The 20,756-nt window shown below is 46.6% G+C and overlaps 1 long non-coding RNA gene across 1 annotated transcript; it reads right to left on the reverse strand.

Annotated features, from left to right (window-relative positions):
• Positions 1-10,148: 10,148 nt before the first annotated feature.
• Positions 10,149-20,611, reverse strand: LOC126546104 (uncharacterized). Its single transcript, XR_007602519.3, has 4 exons — positions 20,357-20,611; positions 17,626-17,675; positions 12,237-12,341; positions 10,149-10,354 (listed from the first exon to the last, which is right to left on the reverse strand). It is a non-coding gene; the product is annotated as an uncharacterized lncRNA (long non-coding RNA).
• Between the last annotated feature and the right edge of the window lie 145 nt (positions 20,612-20,756).

Consider the following 20,756-nt stretch of genomic DNA (forward strand, 5'->3'; position numbering starts at 1 on the left):
GCGCTACATTTCGCGACCTACAGCCTGTTTACGACGTAAAAGATAGAAAGGGATAAAGTTATAGAAAGTACTCGCAGCACATGTGAGAGCATTGCGTCGGTGGCCATGTGAATATATCTCATTGTTTAAGAGATTCTAATACAATCATTTACAACGTGACTACCGCTTTGCCAGGTCATGCGTGATCGCAGCCTCATTTAGCGGCGCGGATTGGAGGGCGATGCGAAAACCGACGCTTGTGGCTTACCGACTATGACAGCAATTCTATACGTATATAGGAACAACAATGACAACGACGTTGACAAAAACAAACAGATGAGCCACCGTATCGGTACTTGTACTATACCTACCGTGATCCAAAGATGGCAACAGAAAAAAAAAAGCATAATTTTTGAAAGGATTATACAATGTCACCAGTGGGTCCTTAGAATATGATTAGAAATGATTGCAAGCTGTGACCGGTCTACAACCTTCTCGTTAATTCGTTAAAAAGGCACCGCGTCATCGTTCTTTCTTTCATTTTCTTCCGCGGCATCAACGTGAAAACTTATGGGTAGTACGACGCAATTGTCCGACAGCTTTTCCTTCCTTTAGTGTATACTGGCCTCGTCTCCTGCGTCATCTCTCTTCAGCACGCATAACAAGCAATTGAGATTTTGCAGTATGAGACGCTCTAAGGAGCCATCCACATTTCCCACGCTGTGCTCTCTCACGCACCCTCGCACTGCGCAGGCTGCCAGCCGTAATGACGGGCAGAAGGAACCAACTTGACTGCGGCGAGAAAAGAAAAGGCGAGAGAAAGATGGCGCGAGCTCAAGAAACACGGTCCGACAATGTTTCTAGGCGGACGTGAAGACCGTTCGCAACGTGGGCGCCGGAAGCGGACCGCGTATCTCATGAATACCGCTGCTAATGAATCTAGTGGAGCTCAGGGTACGAGTGTCACGCTGCCCCCCCCCCCCCCCCCCCCCCCCGACTTATGCTCGGGCGCTCCGTATTTGCACACGCAGTATAATGCCGAGACATTCGTTCCTGTATAGCTTCTTATGTATTACGCATTCACCATGTACGGGCCGACGCACGCTTACACTCTCTGAATATGGCGTGCAAGGCTGTGCCTGGTCACTTTATTTCTTTTATACTGGTTACCTCACTACGCCAACGAATCAGTCTTTCTGGCAAATATTGTTTCATTAGCCTTCCCGCGTACAGTGCTACAGAGTACTTCAGTACAGCTGTATGCGTTTGTTGGACCTAAATCTCGTCACGTTCTCGGTGTAACGCTTGGATGAGTTGCGTTGTTGAGAAAAAAAATGAGAGAAGCGGGAGTGACAACGCAACAATGACAAACGAGTAATGACTCGCACATGGTGTGAGTTTTGCCTGTCTTGTAGTATATTTATATAGTCTAACATATGACAAGTTCTCTTAGGAGACCGATGCGCTCTGTGCAAAGTCACTTTTGTGAGCAGGGATCTGGCATTTCTCTCTTGACCATTTACTGTCAACTTTGCTGTCATACAAAAGGAAGTTGAGATGGTATTGCATGCGTTTAGTTTCGTACGTTCAGCGTAAAAAACGTGATGACGATTACGAGACTAGCCTGTTCAATGTGTAGATTAGATGTTCACGCATGAGTGTTATCGTTTATCGGTTTACATGGCTCACTCTTCTCAAGTGCCTCCTTATGGGTGCTCGTCAGAACAGTAAGCGAATTTCATACATTTTACTATTATTCTAGCGATCTTCGGAAATTATAGTAGAGTGCACAGGAAGCTTTAAGCACTGAACGGGCTTGCACTCTACATGCGCTAACTGGGTCTATCTGCTTATCGTCTTGCTCGCATGTTGATGTAATAATAGCAACAATAACGTACTTGTGCCGCTAGAGGTACCTATACACACTCCATCAGAGTCCACAGCGCCTACTCCTGGTAAATTGTCTGAAGAAGACCGACAAGTGGTTGCGATGCTTCGGTCCCTCATGCCTTCGTGTACTTTTCAGTAAGTTGCATACTCCGTCAGCCCGAAGTGCAGTGCAAGTGCTAGATGCCCTTAATCCAGTGCTTGCTGCAATTCTTGAGTAAGCACCATAGCTCACCCGCAGCCTCCTATTCTCGCAACGACCACTGGCTCTTTGGTCGTCCCAGATGTCATAACGCAGATCACCAGCTATGGAACTCCACTTTGGTGTCACGGCGCTTCACTGCACACACAGTCATCACTTACTTCTTCTTTTCTTCTTTCTATTTCCCGTTTCCCTTGCCCCCAGTGTAGGGTAGCAAACCGGACGCTCGTCTGGTTTACCTCCCCGCCTTTCCTGTCCTTGCTCTCTCTCTCCAGAAGGAACTTGTTTGGCATTCTTTGCCCAGACCTGGCCCTAGCGCTACTAAAAACACATACATCATCGTCATCACTCCAGAAGAATTCTTCAATGGGCTACTTGGTACGTTGTTCTTGAGCACGAGAATTGCGGAGCGAATGTACGGCGAAGGAAAGGAACCCGAAAGCGACGTCGACAGGCACTGAATCTCGGCGCTTGCCAGCGTCGTTTTCGCGTTCTTTTCTTGTTCAGTCCGTTCGCGCTGCCGTTCTCGTATCTACGCTGCTCATATGCCAACTTCAGACCGCTCGTGGTGTGACCTACCCCCTTTATATATAAAAAATGAAGCCCGTACCAACTCACGGGTTGTCGTATACTGTGCAGTGATGAAACGCAGAGGAACTGTTTTTTTTTTTTATGCGAAGCATATTACTACAGCTCAACCCAGCTCCTCAGGCGCGGCGGTGTCGCCTTCAATGACCTTTAGTGACCCCATGCCATACCACGTGACACCGTGACGTCACGACAGAGGAGAAACGGGGCTCCACAACTCGCGCCGTCGCTCGCGGCGTCGCGGCGGTATATAAGCAGCTGCGCTTGTTTCTAGGTGGCTTTGGCTCAACTCTTGCAACATGGGCTGGGTGGGAATCGAACCAGGGTCTCCGGAGTGTGAGACGGAGACGCTACCACTGAGCCACGAGTATGGTGCTTCAAAGCGGTACAAAAGCGCCTCTAGTGAATGCGGTGTTGCCTTAGAAACGAGCTGTTTCTAAGGCTCAGGCGTGCGTCGCTTGCTCAGGCGCACATTTCGTTGCCGCGCCGAACGCTGCGTTGCTCGACGCTCACCGCGTCCAATGCGGGGCGCGTAGTCGCAGCGCCGTAGCCCATTGTCTTACACCCCTTGGCGGGTCGACGGGAACGCTGTCGAGTTCCACTCTTGAAGGCGAAGCAGAGTAACGCATGAGTTGTTTCTTCGTCTAGCCGAACCAAAGATAGCCAAGCAACAGCAGTTCACCAGGCTAAACAGTGGTTCAACAACTAAAATAAAGGCTAGTATGCTTCTCATCCTGGGCTTAACCTTAGCTAAGCCACAGCCTTTTTTCTTTGGCCGGGACTTCTGGGTGAGGAGTGCGCGAAGCATTTTTTTTTTCGTCATCTGTGAGGATGAATGCGACAGCCTCGTACACTGGAACACCAACCACGTGTATACGTTTCCTTCCAGCTGCGGAATGTTCTTTCCACCGGCTGCTGTACGTCATGGTTTCAATCGTTATCAGACACAAAGTGTGTTTGGAAGCTAGGTGAAATCCCGATGTACCTAACTGCTTAATAGCTCAGTTGACAGACATACAGTCAACTTGGAAGTATACTTGCAGTCTGCATACGTGGTGCAACAGCAAAGATATCCTGCTCCATCGCTTCCTTAACAAAGAGAAAAAACGCGAATGTGAACAAGGTGTATACTGGCCCACCTGAGGTGACGCCTGTTGCTTCTTGTTTCATAGAGCGCAGCGAAACAGAAATACCGGCAAAGAATTTGCAGATAACTGTAAACATTGCGGAAACACCTTAAAGTTGGAGAGCCGAGATCAACCCAGAAGCACAGTCTCAGAAACGCACGGCGTAGCCCAGGAGCAGTTCAGTTAAAAGGACAACTAAAGAGAAACAGAATCTTACTTATATTCGTGAACTGACCCTCCCTCAATGCAAAAGAAACAGAAAAAAAAACGCAGGCTCACACACACAAAAATATTACTCTTACAGCGCGAAGGCGCTCCGTAAATCAGCTTGGAAATCCGCTTCGAAAGACGCTGCCTTGAAGTTCCCGCAACGGCTTGCCATGACGTCATCGATTTTGACGTCGTCTGCTAGGGTCTAAATCATTGTTTATCGGCGAAAAAATTGAATACATTGCATATTCTACCGATACCCTACGTAAATTGAACGTGACAAGTTTCGGCAACTTGTAACTAAGCCAACGCGGCCCGAACACACATAAAAAGAAATACTTTGATATACTTGACGTCACACTGACGTATACCTGCGTTATGGTTATCGATTGAAAAAATAAAAAATGCAACAGCTTTGATCTTAACTTTCTCTCCTAATAAGCAACCTGTTATTACGAAATGGACAAAAATGGAGTTTTCCAAGAAAAATTTATCAGTCTACATTAATTTATTGTTACTCTTTAGCGTCACTTTAAGAGCAACGTTAGTACAGTGACAAACATGATACGAGTATCCCGTAAAGACTTTTATGAAAGTAGTTCGCAATTCACAAATAACACACGATTACTGCAAAGGCTACAGTGTGCGACGTACCGATTTTAGTACCACTTTAGTAACAACAACAAACAAATGAGTGCTTCCAACGGCATAAATAGGGCCTGTACCTCCAAACCAACGGAGCCTATTCTTCTTACCTTTTCACCGTCCTAACACGTCATCGCAGCGGCGTTTCTGGGAACAAATAGGGCCTCTCGAGGTCCGTGCACGGCCGCTCCACACACGGGTGCAGATCGACGTCACTCTCGAAGAGGGGGAAAATCAAAACGGCGAACTCCGCGAGGGGGTGGACGGCGACGTTTATCTCAGCGTGCCCGTAAGCGTCGTCGCCGCGTGGGCAAAGCGGGGTGGCATCCTGCTGTACGCAGTGACAGGAGCCAGGCCCGTTCAGGCAACGGTCAACACGGAGGCGCAGTCGTGAGACGGATCCAACGTGTGCCGAACGATAGTGCGTGAAACGGCAGCAGCAACAGCTGCTGGGGAACCGTCGTCGTCAGTTTCCCTGCAAACTTGATCGGTCAAAAAAAAGAAAAAAGGAAAATTGGAGTCTGACGAACGCGTATACAGAAAAAGCATGGAAAACAAGAAAACCAGGTGTCGCGCGGTTTAGGGTGCGTGGGTGTTGTGGGGCTTGAGGAAAGCCGAGGAGGGGGGGGGGGGGTATTCGCGTTGCCATCTTGTTTCCGGCTACTTGTTAAAACGAAACGTCGCTTGTATAAGCCCGTTAAGCGGGCCCAGGGCGAGTGCGTTCGGCGTGCCTGCTTGTTCAGTGAGCACGGCGGCCCGTGCGGCTCCTGCGTGCAGCGGTGTCGCCGGGCGCATTATTCATGAGGCCGCACTTTTTACGGCGAACTCGTGTGTCTCCACCTTCTGGAGGGATGGCGTGTGTCGGCGCGAGCGCGTACGAGGTGTCAATCACCCGATGCGCGGGTAGAGTGGGCACGAGGTGTTGCTCTTTGACCGGCGCCCAGTATCGCCGAACGTGTGTCGCGCGCGCGAGAAAGAGGGAGATAGATGGTTATTTTGCCGGCTGGGCAAAATAACCTGGGCATGCGACGCTTAACCCTTCCCCCGTGCAGGGTAGCCAACCGGAACTACCTCTGGTTAACCTCCCTTTTCATCCTTTTCTCTATCTCTCTCTTGAATGAGGAAGAAGGCGTCTATGCTCCGAGTATCACGCAATACTTGCGCTTTCTTTTTATTATGTTAATTCTACTGGAACAGATATTGCCGACAGGGAGTAGCGCGCGCAGGAGGAGAAGAATAAGGCAAAGACAAGAAAGAAATATACCGCGCACTCTTTGCATGAAAGCCAAAAATCGGAAGGAATGAAACTTTGCAGTAATACGGGGCTATATACGTTGCATATCATCTGCAGGAGAAATGATATATATATGTGGGTTACTTAGGTAGTAACACGTGCATGTTAAAATCTCGCTAATGACGAACAACAAACACTAAAAATCCTGCCATGAGCTATCGTTAGTCGTTCACGCTCAAGTGCGACACCAACTTGGACGTTTGACTTGAAACAATTGCTGCAGAGAAACTATAAAACGCGAACGGGAACGAAACTTGAGAAGAATACCCGGGAGACGTGCAGCATCACCTGCGGGGAAATTTCGAGTGTATTGTGTAATGACTCGGGGCTCGAAGACTATAGAGAGGGACTCTTGGAGCAGACGAAGAGGAGACGCCACCAGCCACCCCGTCGGTCTGGTGCGCTATAACTGCTACTTGTATGCTATTACATGCTATATCTGTATGTATTGTATAAAAAAATTTCGTCTCCTCTTCGTCTACTCAAAGAGTTAGCCTCTCGACCTCGGAGTAGCAATAGTGGATGGCAGCTATGGGATTGGCGAACCGGCATCTCAACAGGGGGTCACTCGAGGAAGACGCAAGAAATCCACAACATATTGAGTGGCCCAACTGTAACCATACCCGAACGCGCGAAATTAATTTAAAAACTGTCAGTATAAACAGGAGAACATACGTGCAGAATTGAAATTTCGCGCAAATATAGTTAAATCTAATCACGAGCCGGTGTGGTTATAGACAATTTTTGTGAAATTGGAAATATCTAAGAGCGTCAATCAGAGCGTAGTACACTGAGTGGCGATAAATGAGACATCCCGGTGAATCCTGCTAGTTGGGAGAACGAAATATTATCCAGAAAGCGCTGTGAGTCGCGGTCACGTCTTTTAAAATCGGTGTGATATTTCGTAATGTTTTGTCAGCTTGCTAAAGGAACTTGTTTTATTTTTTTGCGAACGCAGTTATTGCGTGACAGACAGAGTCGTAATTTGCTGTGTGCTAGCTACTGTCCTGTTCAACGCGCTTCCTTCTAAATGCTAATTTCAGAAGGAGGGCGTGTAGATTAATCTTTAAACAATAGTGCCTGTCAAACGCGTCATATGGGCGACTCCACCACATCATCCCACACAAATAGGACGAAGTATTCAAGTTATATCGGCTTGAATATTAACGACATGCTTCCCTTATGCGGGGACAGCCCTTTTGGTCAGGGGCTCATCACTTGTAATGCTTAATGCGTTCGTGCTCCTTCAGTACAAGGAACCGCACGAAGGCAATTTTAAATGTGAGTTAGCGCTTGTGACATGACGTGGCCATCTTTTGATGCTAAACATCAACCCCCGGAAGGCGAGTGCTAGTTTCGGTTTCAAGGAACGTGAGCGCTCCAAGCGGTTGCCGGTCATCCTAAACGCATTCTTTTTTTTTCTCTTTCTGTGAATTTTAAATCGGGCGAAGCGCGTGAAGTGGTTGTCTTCGTGCGTCCGTCGAGCTTACCGCCGCTCACCCTTGCCACTCGCTCAGCGATATCACAAGTCGGATCGCGCTTGGTCATCTGCTTCGATTGTCGTCCCAAGCATGAAGATGGGAAAGATAAGACAGAGAAGCTTGATCAGGCGTGCAACGCACGGAAGACGCAGGAAACCAGGTCAACAAAGCGTTAGACGAAGATGGCTAAATCGGGGCATCGCTTGTGTTGCGCGGCTCTGTGCTGTTCGAACAGCGGGAATTGCAGTTTTGCGAAGTTTTTCGCGTTTCCTAATGGACAGCAGGTAAGCAAAAGTATTTCACTTTATTTTCTGACCGGGGATTCATTTTGCATGAGTAAACCAGTTCTGTGCAAGCCTGAGTGGACTGACGTAGGAGCAGTGTCGCTCGACCTATTCGTCATGACGGCAGCCCATCTGCTGTCGGTGAAATACTTGTACTGAGGGGCTTGAGCACGTGTTTGTTGAGCTATACAATTTCTGCACTCTTTGTCGACACATACAGCCAAGGCTAAAGTAAAGAAAGACACAGCCTGGTGTTCTATCAAATTTCAAGAGACGGCAAAAAGATGCACGCACGTAATTTCTTGTTGTGTTCAATGCATCACTGCTAAGATATCGTATACTGAAGAAGGTTTAAGCTCTTTATTTTATCTGAATTTTGGAGCGTAGAAGGCACCGTACGCTCCGTTAGCTTGCTTTAGGCATAACTTCGGTGTGTGCAAGTTTTTGAGCACCTGTATTATAGACGAGGCGCAATGTTGTTTGTTTCGCCGGCAAAACGTATTTAATGATACCAGTAATACAAGCATAGACTATTTAATGCTAATTAAACACGAACTGGTAATGCCCCTTGTGTTGAAGAGTGCTATTAAGGTTTCTTTTATGAATAGCTGGTTCTTTGCGTTGCTGATGAGTCAAAATAGTGTCCTAGTACTCGCGTACTTTTCTGTATATATGAATATGACGCAATGTATGACGACAGGCCAATTATATGCGCTTGTAAGCGCTATAGAAATATGCTCCCTCATTCGGCATGTAGTTCAAATAATGAGAGCAATTATAGGCTACTTCCTGTTCATGCAGATACATGTAGCAAGTTTAAAAGTCTGTGGGGTCCTTACTTTTCATACTGTCAATGAAATGCATGTATTGTACTCTACCTTCTTTCTGTAAGCCACACCATGTGTCGCCGTCATAACATACGTGATAGTCAAGTTCCGTGTGACCAGCCCGTGATGGTTAATTTTGGCATTGGTGTAGATCTTCTGGAATCTATGCTCGCTCATTATGCACACAAGTTCACTTGTGAAGGAAAATTGCTTCTGCAGATTGACACTTTCGCGCTGCATGGAGGTCAGTCTTTCTGCAGTACGGAATGTGTGAATAAAAATAAAAACGTTCAGCTTTTACATGTGTTGAGTTTTGGCTGACTGAGAAATCGGTCAGCTTTAGTTGATCCACTACACAACACACGAACAAAATTAACGATTCAAGGTGCCAGGAAGTTATTTTCTTTATGCTACCCACCACTATACATGTGGACTAGTTGGGCTGTAGCCCTAAACTTAACCACAAGTTAGGAATTTCAAAGCGACTACTTTCACGAGATGACGAAATGTACTATATTACCTGCAAACATTGGTAGTTAACGAGGTTTGCTATGTAAGTATTTTCCATTATAATTGCTTCGAACTGGTGTGTACGATCGCTGTCCCAGTGCTTTAAAGAATGAATAGAAGCTTCCAAGGTAAACGCGGCAGAAAAAAAGCGCTTCGTAAAGACGACACACTTCAGCGGATTCTGCTCCGCGATTTGGCGAATGTCGCCGCGCGGCCAGCAGACCTGCAAGAGAGCACGAACACAGTCCGCTTGCATGCGAAGCGGGAAAGGAGGGCTTCGCGGCAAGCTTCCTCCTCCCGGTGGCGCGCCCTCTCCCTCTACCTTCTGACCTCATCAGTGACGTTATGGAGGCATTGTTTGTTAATGATTTCCAGTTGGATATCCAGCAACTGCCACTAGTGGAAGCGGCGCGGCCGCCGCGTATCGGCATGACACCGAGTGCATCAAGAGAGGTATAGGGAGTTTCCGCACCATGCGAAAGCATCAAATGGCCCATTGAGCGAGTAAGCCGGCATCGCCTGTAGCAGCGAAACGCGTTCTAAATTCCCATTGGCCGCGACGCCACGTCACCGATGCGCCTCGGCGGAGCAGATACGTCGACGCGACGCAGAACGTCTTCGATGTGCAGCGAAGTTTCGCTCAGAACGCGAAGATCTGTTGGCTCGAAAACGTGAAGCGGAGCGGCGTAGAGTGGCGGTGATGTGCCCCCTGGAACGAATTTTATTTTATAGTGAACGTTTAGCACAGAAAGAAGAAGTGCAGATGCGTCCACCCGATGTAATGAGAAAGAAGCGTATTTGCGAAAGTCGACAAATACCCCGTAGCAAAACTCGAATGCATTACTCGCGGCGTAAAACTCGAAGGACCACTCAGCGTCATTTAATTGAACAATAATGCTTTCACATTCCAAGCCGATAAGAAGTGATTAGGTGTCCTCGGATTTTATTTTCTAGCATTCGCTCACCAGACAGGGGCAGTTCATTTGGAACTACAGGCTTATACCAAGGTCGATGGCCAAAACACCAAATGTCGAACGCCAAAATTCCGGTCATCTCTTCCCCATGGGGAACTGAGTCCTCACTGCTCGCGAAAAGGTGCCCACAAGATACAGCATTAAGTTGCGACCGGCCAGCCGCCTTTATTACAGTATTTCCACATCAGACGTAAAGTGCTTTCTACGTCGGAGAAATGCCCATAGTTGTGTCAGGAATCGCTTATCCAATATGCTTCAACGGAGTCTTATTAATAAAGAAACCCAGCACGCCACCAAGTATGCACCTTCCTTCTTTACAATATCCCTTCATTCCGGTCAATAATCTCTGCAAGAAAAAGAAGAGAAGAGACGTTACTTCACGTGTAATCCACAGGGGGCGCACTATGTAACGATATTGGGCCACTGCATCATACATATGCTCCTAGAACACATTTCTTTGAAAACTTTTAACACATTGGTGTGAGTTCGATATCGTTTGATGAATATATCCCACAGATATTTCTGGAAAGAACCCAACAATAACGAAGATATAAGTATCGCGACATTTACTTCTCCCCAATTCCCCTTGGACGCAACGTTCCCGTTTGGCTGCTGCGGCGCTGATAGAAATGCCCTGCCTGTTGCTTCACTCTTTTTGCCCTTTCCGCGATGCTCTTATGAGCGGCGTTTACATCAGTGCGGGAAGTGGCGCATCGCATTGTATTTCTATTAGCGCGTCGCATTAGTGTAAACGGCGGTAATGCGCTACGAAGACGAATCGCACTGAAGTAATTAACGGGGAGAGAGGCGGCTGCAGCCGTGTCCTCTCCTCACCTGAGCGGCGGAATGCAAACCGCTGGAAACACTATAGCTATTTTTTTTTTCGGATAAAGGGGAATGAGCTACATGTAAACACATAACTACTACCGCGATGCGCTAAAAAAATGCGACACGCTACGGTCGCGTCCATATGAACGCGGCTGAATATTGGTGAGTTGCGAATGACGTGCCCAAGCCATCGCTCGGGGGCATGGGAACCCGCCCTGGTGCGGCGACACACGCCCTACACTCTTTCACATCTCGGGGGGGTGCGAGGGCAAACCTCAACACTTAAAGACGCCTAGCACGTCATTTGAGCTGTGGGAGGTACAGCTGACCGGCGATACCCTGGCGGAACAAGAAGCTCTCGTCCAGCAAGTGCGTCGAGCAGCCATGGCCAGTGGAGTCCTGGAATGAGGACACCACCCACTCGACCTCAAGAACAACCACCTCGATGGTCCGAATAAATGTTTTTTTTTCTCTCTCTCTCTCTCATGATCGTACACAATCACCCAAATGCTGGCCTCAATGGGCTGTCTTGTGGGTCTGTGCCGTCATGGGAAGCACGTAGTAAAGGTGGGGGGGTGGGGGGTGGAGATGGTGTATGCTCAAAATTTAGCCACAGGACAGAGATCGAAGGACGTTTTGTTTTAGAGTGTGGATATACCTGCTGCTTGCAGTGGGAATAGTATTTAGTGACATATTCTTGGATTGTAGCGCGAAGTGACGCACACAGAGACTAGAAGCAGAGAGGACAAGCGCCCTGTCCGCTTCTAGTCTCTGTGTGTGTCACTTCGCGCTACAGCCCAAGGATATGTTACCCAACCAACTCGTCCAACTTTCTATCCTTTTGCAATAGTATTTGGCTTGTATGTTTACGGGAGCGTTGTCTAGAGATCGCGACCGTATTTCTTACCAGGCTCATAAAGTATTTACTGGCAGATCAGGAAGGTTGTCAGGTGAATGCACAAAGCCCAGAGCCGCGTGTTTTTTTTTTTTTTTTCCGCTTGTAGCGTCGTCTGCACAGTTGCGCATATAGTCGTAAGTACCGTCTCGAGCAAAAGATTCAAACGCTATCTCGAGTGCAAGCTTGAGCGGTATAGCTGGTAGCTTCAATTCTAGTGCAGTTATTAGAAAAATTAAATAAGAACAAAACAGAGTGAGCGGAATATTCAACCGACGAGGAAGACAGGTTATATTAACGGCGTTCCCTGCTAAATTGCTGGCTTGTCAACGTTAAAATTTGTCTTCGTCGGGGTCCTGATGAAGACAAGTCTTGTTGTGGCTACATTGGGTTCAGCGTAAATCCTTCTTTGACCGCTGTTCATCACTTCAAGTCTCGATCCTTAGTTTTATCTTATAGCGTATATACTGGCTGTATCACAGTTCAGTGCAGATGGCGTGTTTACCTTGCATTTCGTCCCATCAGGCTTGTTGATAATTCTGAAGAGGGGTATAAAGCGAGCGGCGAATCTTGTGAGGCAGATCAGCTTACATCGGCGTGCGGGTATTTTCTGAAAAGAAGGAAGCAGTTCAACAGAGCACTTTCAGGTTTTCTTTGGCTGTACCTTCGTACGCGCCAAAGGTGCATTGTAGAGATTTACCCCTGCCGAAATGTGCCCGTTACTCACAGGCAAGCGCTGCGACATTTAGAGGCATGTTATAAAGGAAATTAGTCAGATTAATAAAAATCACTTATTTTATTTCACTTATTAATTTTCTGAAAGTGTCCAAGAACAGCTTTACGCCTTAATATTGGTGCACTTGTCTTGCACACAGAACATGAAACCGGAAAACAAAACAGCATATCTCAAGCAACAGTGGTACAAAGCGCAACAAAAAATTGAATTAATCAAATACAGAAGTCAGATAATGAGTAAGTAGTAGAGCTGAATATATAAAGATCACGACGCAAGGTATTTTGTTGTGTTACAAGACGTGTTATAGCGCGTCAAAGCATTACACAGGGGACCAAGCACAATTCCAGTACACAACTATATAATATAAAGAAGCACAGTTGCAAATAAACTAAAACGAATTATAGAGGCTAGCGTAATATAAGTCAGCATATGTGAGGCATGACAAATCGTAATAAGAGAACAGATGTAAAATAATTAAAAGGAATTGAGCAAGTCAACTAAATAAATCCTAAAGTAAGAGACGCAAGCAAGAATAACAATAACGATAAGTTAATAACACTCCCAGAATCACGAATAGGCCAGTATGATCGTGAGCACACAGAAGCTCGAAAAGATGAAAAAAAAAAAAAAAGCCTGGTGGCAACGATTTGTTGTAGTTTTCGCATTGGCTTCCCATGACGTCACAAATTTCGGCAGTGCCTGCTTGACGCGATAGTCAAATGCTTGTCGAGAAGAATTGCGTGAAACTCTAAATCATTTGTTTTCCTGTTCGCCCGAAAAATCAGGACTTTCGTCCGGCTACGCAGGCTTTAGCCTTTGCTCCTGCTCCCTTACGCAGGTACGACAAATGAACTTCAATTCCAATTTCAATTAAACTTCAAAGCGATAAAAAAAAACTCAAGCTAGAAATCCTTCCCACATTTTCTGAAATGAAATTAAATAATGTGATAACTGCGACGTCATATTGCGGTTGGCGACTGCATCGGTTCGGAGCTGAATTCAATAAAGGAAGAAAGCTTTGGCTTTCACATTCTTCCCTGAATGGTCCACTTTCATTAAATCGGACCATTTTGTACCAAAACAAATGCATGCGGAGTTCTCACAGATTAATCTACCAGACTAGATTAGACTGGTCGTTTGCGTCATAAAAAATTATGGGGTTTTACATGCCGAAATCATGATTTGATTATGAAGCATGCCGTAGTGGAAGACCCAGGAAACATGGACCACCTGGGGATCTTTAACGCACACCGGAATCTAAGTATACGGTTGTTTTCGCTTTTCGTCCACGTTGAAATGCGGCCGCCGTGGCCGTCATTCGATCCCACGACCTCGTGCTTAGCAGCCCAACACCCTAGCCAGTAAGCAACCACGGCGGGTGTCGTTTCCGTGCGCTCTTGCGACGTTTCCTAAGTCGTTTACTCAAGTGACTAATCTTATTAAGACGATAAGCAATATCCTATATGGTGTTAACGAAGCCGGAATAATGCTACCACAGTCATTTGTCTGCGTAGTACGGCTTAATTGTCATATCACACGACCATTAAAGAACTGTGAGAGCACGCTCAAAGGACCAGTCAAATGTGCCATCAGCCTCTCGCTTTAATGCCCTTCAGCGCAAACAAGAAACCGTCATCGCGCCTTTGTCGAAACCCGCAAGCAAGCTGACCCGTAGACGCCCACGCAATGTAAACGTGCACGGAATGTTACAGGTGAGTGAGGTATCCGGGCGGATTATATCAAAGTGTGTACCGACAGCAACATGTTCTCACGATACGTGAACCCTGGACTGACGTTTTCTACGTGAGCGCCCCCGAAGTGCGAAAACTTTATTACGGCGGAGCTGTCTTAGGTTAGTTTCCACCGTTTCGTGGCGTGAGCTAAAATAGCTTAAGCATACGACAGCATTGTATCAGCCTATGTGTCCCAGCTGCGTTTGAGGCCATATCTGTCAAAACCGGTGATGGATGATGGATGATGGTTTGATGCGCTGCGATCTACGAAAACAACGACAACGCTGCCGTTGCGCTCTATGCCCTAGCGACGACGTGCAGACTTAGGGACGGAATCGTTGTAGCCACCGTATGCGTTCATCCCGGAACGTTAAAGAGGGATCTTGAAGACTTTATGATCGACACATTTAGGTGGATCCTCCCGGTGGACCCCAATGCCATCGTCATTGTGGGTGACTTTAACATCGATGTGTCTCGTCCCGACGGAAAGTGGGTTTGTTATTTCCCTTCGCAAGGTTCTGCCTTCAATGTTATACCAAGACCAATGTCTCCACGACGCGCCATCGGTCGTGCATACACCTAACGTTCGCTAAGAACATCTCCGGTGTCGTCACAGAGCTCGTGGCTGCCTATCGTAGCGACCGCAAAGTCATAATTGCTGTGGTCACGAGATCAACGTAAATACAAATAAACGTAAAAACGTGCATACTTGTGCTATGTTGTTTTGTTTTTGTATATTATTTTACTTATATACAGCTACGCCGGTCATTCACCTTCACAGAGTGGAATGGCTCTGACTTTTTTTTGGTCGTCTTCACCTTGCTGTTGATTACAAAAGTCATTCGGCTTTCTAGAGGTGGGCGAATACCAAATTTTTCGAATATGCATCGAATACGAATAGTAAGTATCGAATATCGAATAGAATATCAAATAGTCAAGTGCAGACACGTACGCGTATTTACAGCAGGAATATTTGTGTCTTTTTAATGAAGTGCCAATGCTGTATTGGCTAGTCCTAAAAAGAAAGACAAAAAAAAATAGAAGAAAGACAGCTTATGTCAGGTACGAAGAATGAGTCTTAAACAGAAGATTACTAATTGCCAAGAACTTCAAAAATAGCCTCTTAACATCTTAAGAGCCTGGTTGAAAACAAGCTTTCTAAGTACGAATGGCTTCTTTATCTAATATATATTAAAAAAAAACGCCATATGAGTGGCTGCCAAGAAAAGAAAAACGAACAAATCGGAAGTTGTGGTTAAAGAAAAAAGAAATAAAGAAGATGCTGAAGGACTTGCATGGCGTAAACACACGAAAAGGGGCCAGTTTCAAGGAAAACATATCTGGTCGTAGCGTAATAGGTTAAAGTACTACATGACTAGACTACCACAATATTAAATGAGACTCGACAAGCAGTACTCACAGACTGTCATGCAGGCTTCCGCCACGAAATCGAAAACAAAGCTTGCATTATCCATTTTGTTTCCGCATTCCTTCGCAAATCTTTGTCGTTGTTACACTTCCGACAATTTACGATACTTTGTTTACCAGATGGGAAACAGTAACAAGACTGTAACAGTCGGTTATTGCGAAATAGTTCGTCAGTTTCAAATATTCGAAAGTGCCGAATAGCTACTTTTTGAACACGAATATACGAATAGTTAGTGTGTAATGTTTGATTCGTATTCGAAACCTTGAATATTCGTCCACCCCTGCCGTTTTCAAAACAAACTGCGTAATTTATTCATCTCACGCTTGTGGCGGGGCGGATGAAGGCACAATGCATCTGCTATTGGGGCTGTTCGCATTATGTTCAGCGGCGGCAGAAGCTACGCCCCATATTGAGAGCATTGGGCAACGAGCCCTTGTCCATTTTCACTGCACTGTAGCTCCGTTCCATGCCTAAACAAGGGCATGCAACAAAGGAAGCCTACTCATTCCTTATTGGAATATCCGACACACCAATCTGTGACTCGTGAAACTGGGAAGAGACGATTGAGCCGGTGTTGTGTTTTTGTGATCTCTATGATAACGAACGCGACGTTCTTCAAATGGCGTTAAACCGGTTAGCTAACAGACCATTTTCAGAGACCAAGATTCTTGGACCATGGCCCCGTGCGGCGCAGGCTTACAAGGCGACGCGGGCACTGCTACATTTTATGAAAGCGACTGGCCTCAGTGACCAATTATAGATGCGAAGTTATGGACATCCGCATGTACTCACACCAATAGTGCTTTCTTCCCTCCCTCTCCTTTCTTTTCTTCCCGTAGACCCCTTCCCCTGTGCAAGGTAGCAAACCGGACGTGCGTATGGTTGACCTCTCTACCTTTCCTTCCTTCCTTTTCATCCTCCTCCTCCTAAACAAGAGCGTTTACTATTTTCAAAAGGTTTCAAGTAGCTCGGACATCTGACCGAAGTATTAGCGCATATTACCTGTTTAATACATAGAGAAGTTCTTCGAATAATGTAACAAAAATTCTGGAGCTTTAGATCCGAAAGTTACGATCTGATTGCGAAGCATACAAGCCGCAGTGGGAAACTCCGGATTAATTTTGAGTACCTGGGGTTTTTTAACGGGCACGTAAACCTAAGTACACGAGCGTTTTTTTTTGCATTCTGTCCCCACCGAAATGGGGCCGCCGCTGCTGGGATCGAACCCACGACCTCGAGCTGAGCAGCACAATGCCATAGCCACTGAGCTATCGCTGTGGGTAACAATAAAAAAAAATTGCCTATTGCCAGGCTGCAGAGTTACACTTACTGACTTTTATTGCTCAATGATACGGACAGTACATGCATAAGAAATGGAAATGAACAGTTGACTGAATAGTTTCACTAATGACCCTTTCTTAACTGATCACTTTAGGCGCCTACTCTGGAATTTACAGACTGGAGCCGTTGACTCATGAGGAAATCTTTTTAGAAAGAGCTTAATCTTCCTTAAATGCCATCATTAAAAGAAAGTTCGTATTATATGCGCATGCGCAATGAGAGCAAGCCGACCTAGAGCCAAGCCTTCATGCGCAGGTCGATTAAAACCTCTGTGAACAAGGTATGTAGGGCCTGTTTACTTCGGAGTGAAGCGAGCCGATGGACAGAACCAAAATCGCGTAGTCATTGTGCTTTTTTTTCTTATTTTTTTAAAGGAAGGTGGTGGTTTTAAGCAGCGTCACCAGTTAATCCGGTAAAGCTAGATTGATGTAAAGAGTCGACAAAAGCGCTAATTTACCACTCTTTACAGCCATAAACCTTGACGAATGTTTACAAAAAGAAAGGAAGCAAAGCGCCACGGATGTAGCTAATGACATTACTCTTAGCTTCAAGCGTGTTATCAGCAATAGACACTGCGCGCGTTGCCAGTACAAAAAGTGGACAGAAAACAAATTACGAGGTTTTTTTTTTTCATTTCTGGAAGCTATGTACTTACAAATGTTGTAGTGCAGTTGGGCGGTGGGACGTCTGTTTCACTTGCCTGTGCTGTGAGATTTAAAGATAAAGTCATCGAAGGCTCATTTAATTGTTTTGTTGCGCAATCGCAGAAACGCAGGTTCACCATTTCGCGTGACAAAAAAGAAAAAAGAATGAAAGAAAGAAAAACAGAGAGAAAAAAAGAAAAGAAACGAAGAAAACAAAAGATGAGAGATGCCTGCTATCTTGCTCATCTTCGCAAGCAAATTCAAGCGATAGGCCGTCTGCTCAGTTATATCATCAGCGGCGTAGAAAGGAAGAGGCTGGAGAGGTGCATGTGACGCTCGGTTGTCAAAAGATTGTCGTCTCCCCTTCTCCCACGACCAGGTCGCTTTAAGAACACTTGTGCAAGGAAGATAAACAGGACGTCTGTTCACAAAAGCGTTCTTACTCTGGAACATTTTGTGATATCAAATAAAAAACAATCGTTACGTTGGACAATATCAGCAACGAAGGCGGCCCGTCAACGGTAAGGAGTACTTACAAACGAAATAAAAGCTCTATGTAAGTTGGGCCGAGGTTAAGAACTAGCGAAAAACAAACTTCCTCCTCTTAACAGAACCCGGTCATAACGGTCATAACGGAGTCCAGTTTATCAAAACGAACACCTTTCGGCTACGAACATGCGGCTGTTCGAAGTGAGACATCAGCAACACATTACATTACCACCACCAGTACCCCCACCCCTACTAGCATCACTGTCGCTGAGAACGAGCACGCGCACAAATCACGGTGAGCCGGCACCTCCTGGGATGCGCTATCTGCACTCAGCACAGGCAAGGATCCTTGGTGCACGGCATGGATGAAGGAAAGCGTAGGAGAGGCCCCGGCCAGACTGGATGAGTTAGAGAGAGAGAGAGAGAGATGAAGAGGAAAGGCAGGCAGGTTAACTAGATATCAGTCTCCGGTTTGCTACCCTACACTGTGGTTGGGAGATAGGGGTTAGAAAGAGGACAGAAAGTGGCAGAAGCCAAGCGGTGTTTTTCGCAAAGTGGCACTGGGGCTGGTGTGCCAAACATCCTCGTTGCCATAGCAACCGTGCTTGTGAAGCTCTCGCTGCTGCTCTCGGTCTCCGAAAACTGGGTTAGGATTTTCTCGGTGGGGGTTTTTGTCGAAGCACGCTCAATTCGCCGGACGAGCCGTGCTCGTAGTGTGGTCTGTGAGCTTTAAAGTTTGTGTTTTGGTTCTGTGAGTGTGCGTGTCAGCCAGCAATACGTAATCGCGGTGCGGTTATTCGTCGTCTTCTTCAACGTGCTACGGAATAACATAGGAGCGCGTCGGCTTCACTAAAACTGTTACAGATGTTTCGTAGGTTGTGTTCTGACGCGCGTCTACAGCGCACACTTCCTGGCGGCGCGTCGCAACACAAGTTCAAGGGTCGCGCCCATTTGCTCCGGCGAGTTGATTGGAGACGAAAGGGAGACGGAACACGAAGGTGACTGCACTTCCAGCTTCAAAAGGTGATGACAGAGACTTTCCTATTGTGTTTCTTATCTCCACGGGGCACGGTCTCACACATCACCATCCCAGAAAGCTGGGAGAGCTCTCATAACTTTCCTGAAATCAACAGACCTGGGAAGACGCTTATAAACACCCCGTGTCGAATACTGTACTACTACTGTGTCTGACTACTACTGTACACCTGAACTCTCTCGTTCTTTTGTCTGCGCCTTCCCCTTCTTTCTTCCAATCCTTCGTCCCCTTTCCACCGTGTTGGCTAGCCAGCCATGCGTCCGTGTGGCTAACCTCCTTGCTCTTTTTTGTTATCCCCCTGCCTCACTCATAGGGTGTCCAGAATCAATTTTTGCACGAGAATCAGTTGATCAAATTGGAATTCATGGCAGGCGCGCAAAACATGGACATACGCAGCACGAGTGAAAACAAAGCAAACATCACACCTGCCAATATTGGAATCAAGAGGTCTGAGTTTGCTCGGGATTATTGTCTTTCATTTACAACGTTGTTATTGTCATTCAAGGCGCCTACGCAGGAACACGATCCTATATACGATACTGCCGCGCAAAACCTACCGCTATTTGAAGGAGCAAGCTTAGCGCCAGCGCCCTTGTCAATGCTATACAGCCACGCTGGCAGCTTATTACTGAAGCCGACGTATTACTAGTATCCAGGACGCCTTAAACGAAAGCAGAACCTTTTCCCCGTGCCTACGATATTTAAACATGGCACGCAGGGCTTTGCCAGGTGGAACAGAAACAGGCGACGCTATTCACTTGCATTAAGGTGCAGCAGCTACGGGAAGAGACCCGAATGCAATGGCGTTTTAGTGGCACAAATATTTAGATTAACGGGTATATCGTGCAAGGTCGTACTAGCAAGCACTAGGCTCTCGGTGCAAGCATACAGAAAGACCCCCCTGGTGGCATCTCGAAACATGATACTTTCTCCGCCGCTTTTCTGATACGCAGGATCCGTACTCACGAAATGCCATTGAACTAGGATCGTTTGCAAGAGAAAATTCCAGCCAATCATGATGCTGGACGAAGGCGGCCGGCCAATGACAGAAATAACTCATGAAAGAAAAAAAGCCTCGTGAATTCGGCCATGAGCCCCAGAAAAAAAGTGGTTGTCAACAACAATTTGCTTTTCCTCACTAATGCAGGATTGAAGAACGACGGGCTTGCAGTTTCATAAAACAGAGCCGGGAGCACGACGTTAATCACTGTACTCACCAAGCGAAAGTGACGATAGCAACAGCAAGACCAACGGCGTCATCATAAAGAGCGTGTTCATTAAGCTCTCAGGTCACCGGCTGCCTACCATCACAGGACAGTGCACGTTGTTGCGGCGGCGCCTGTGAAGTAAGTAGGCGGCATAGTCCTGCGGACTGCTGTCTCTGGCCAAGGCAAAGCCTAAGCTTTTTGCTTGAATTCGCGACTATCGTTAACCCTGTCAAGGCACAGAGAATGCGAATTCTGTTATAATGCTCCCGGTGGCTCACGTTTGTTCTGCAGGCTTGGTAAGGACGTCACGCAGAACCTAGAATATATAAGAGAATAGAAAAAGAATGCGTGTAGAGTCAGCGCTGTAAACGTTCAGGTGGCGCGGAGGCGCTGATGTATAAGCCATTGT

The sequence above is a fragment of the Dermacentor andersoni genome, chromosome 3 (genome assembly GCF_023375885.2).
Source record: "Dermacentor andersoni chromosome 3, qqDerAnde1_hic_scaffold, whole genome shotgun sequence".
Lineage (NCBI taxonomy): Eukaryota > Metazoa > Arthropoda > Arachnida > Ixodida > Ixodidae > Dermacentor > Dermacentor andersoni.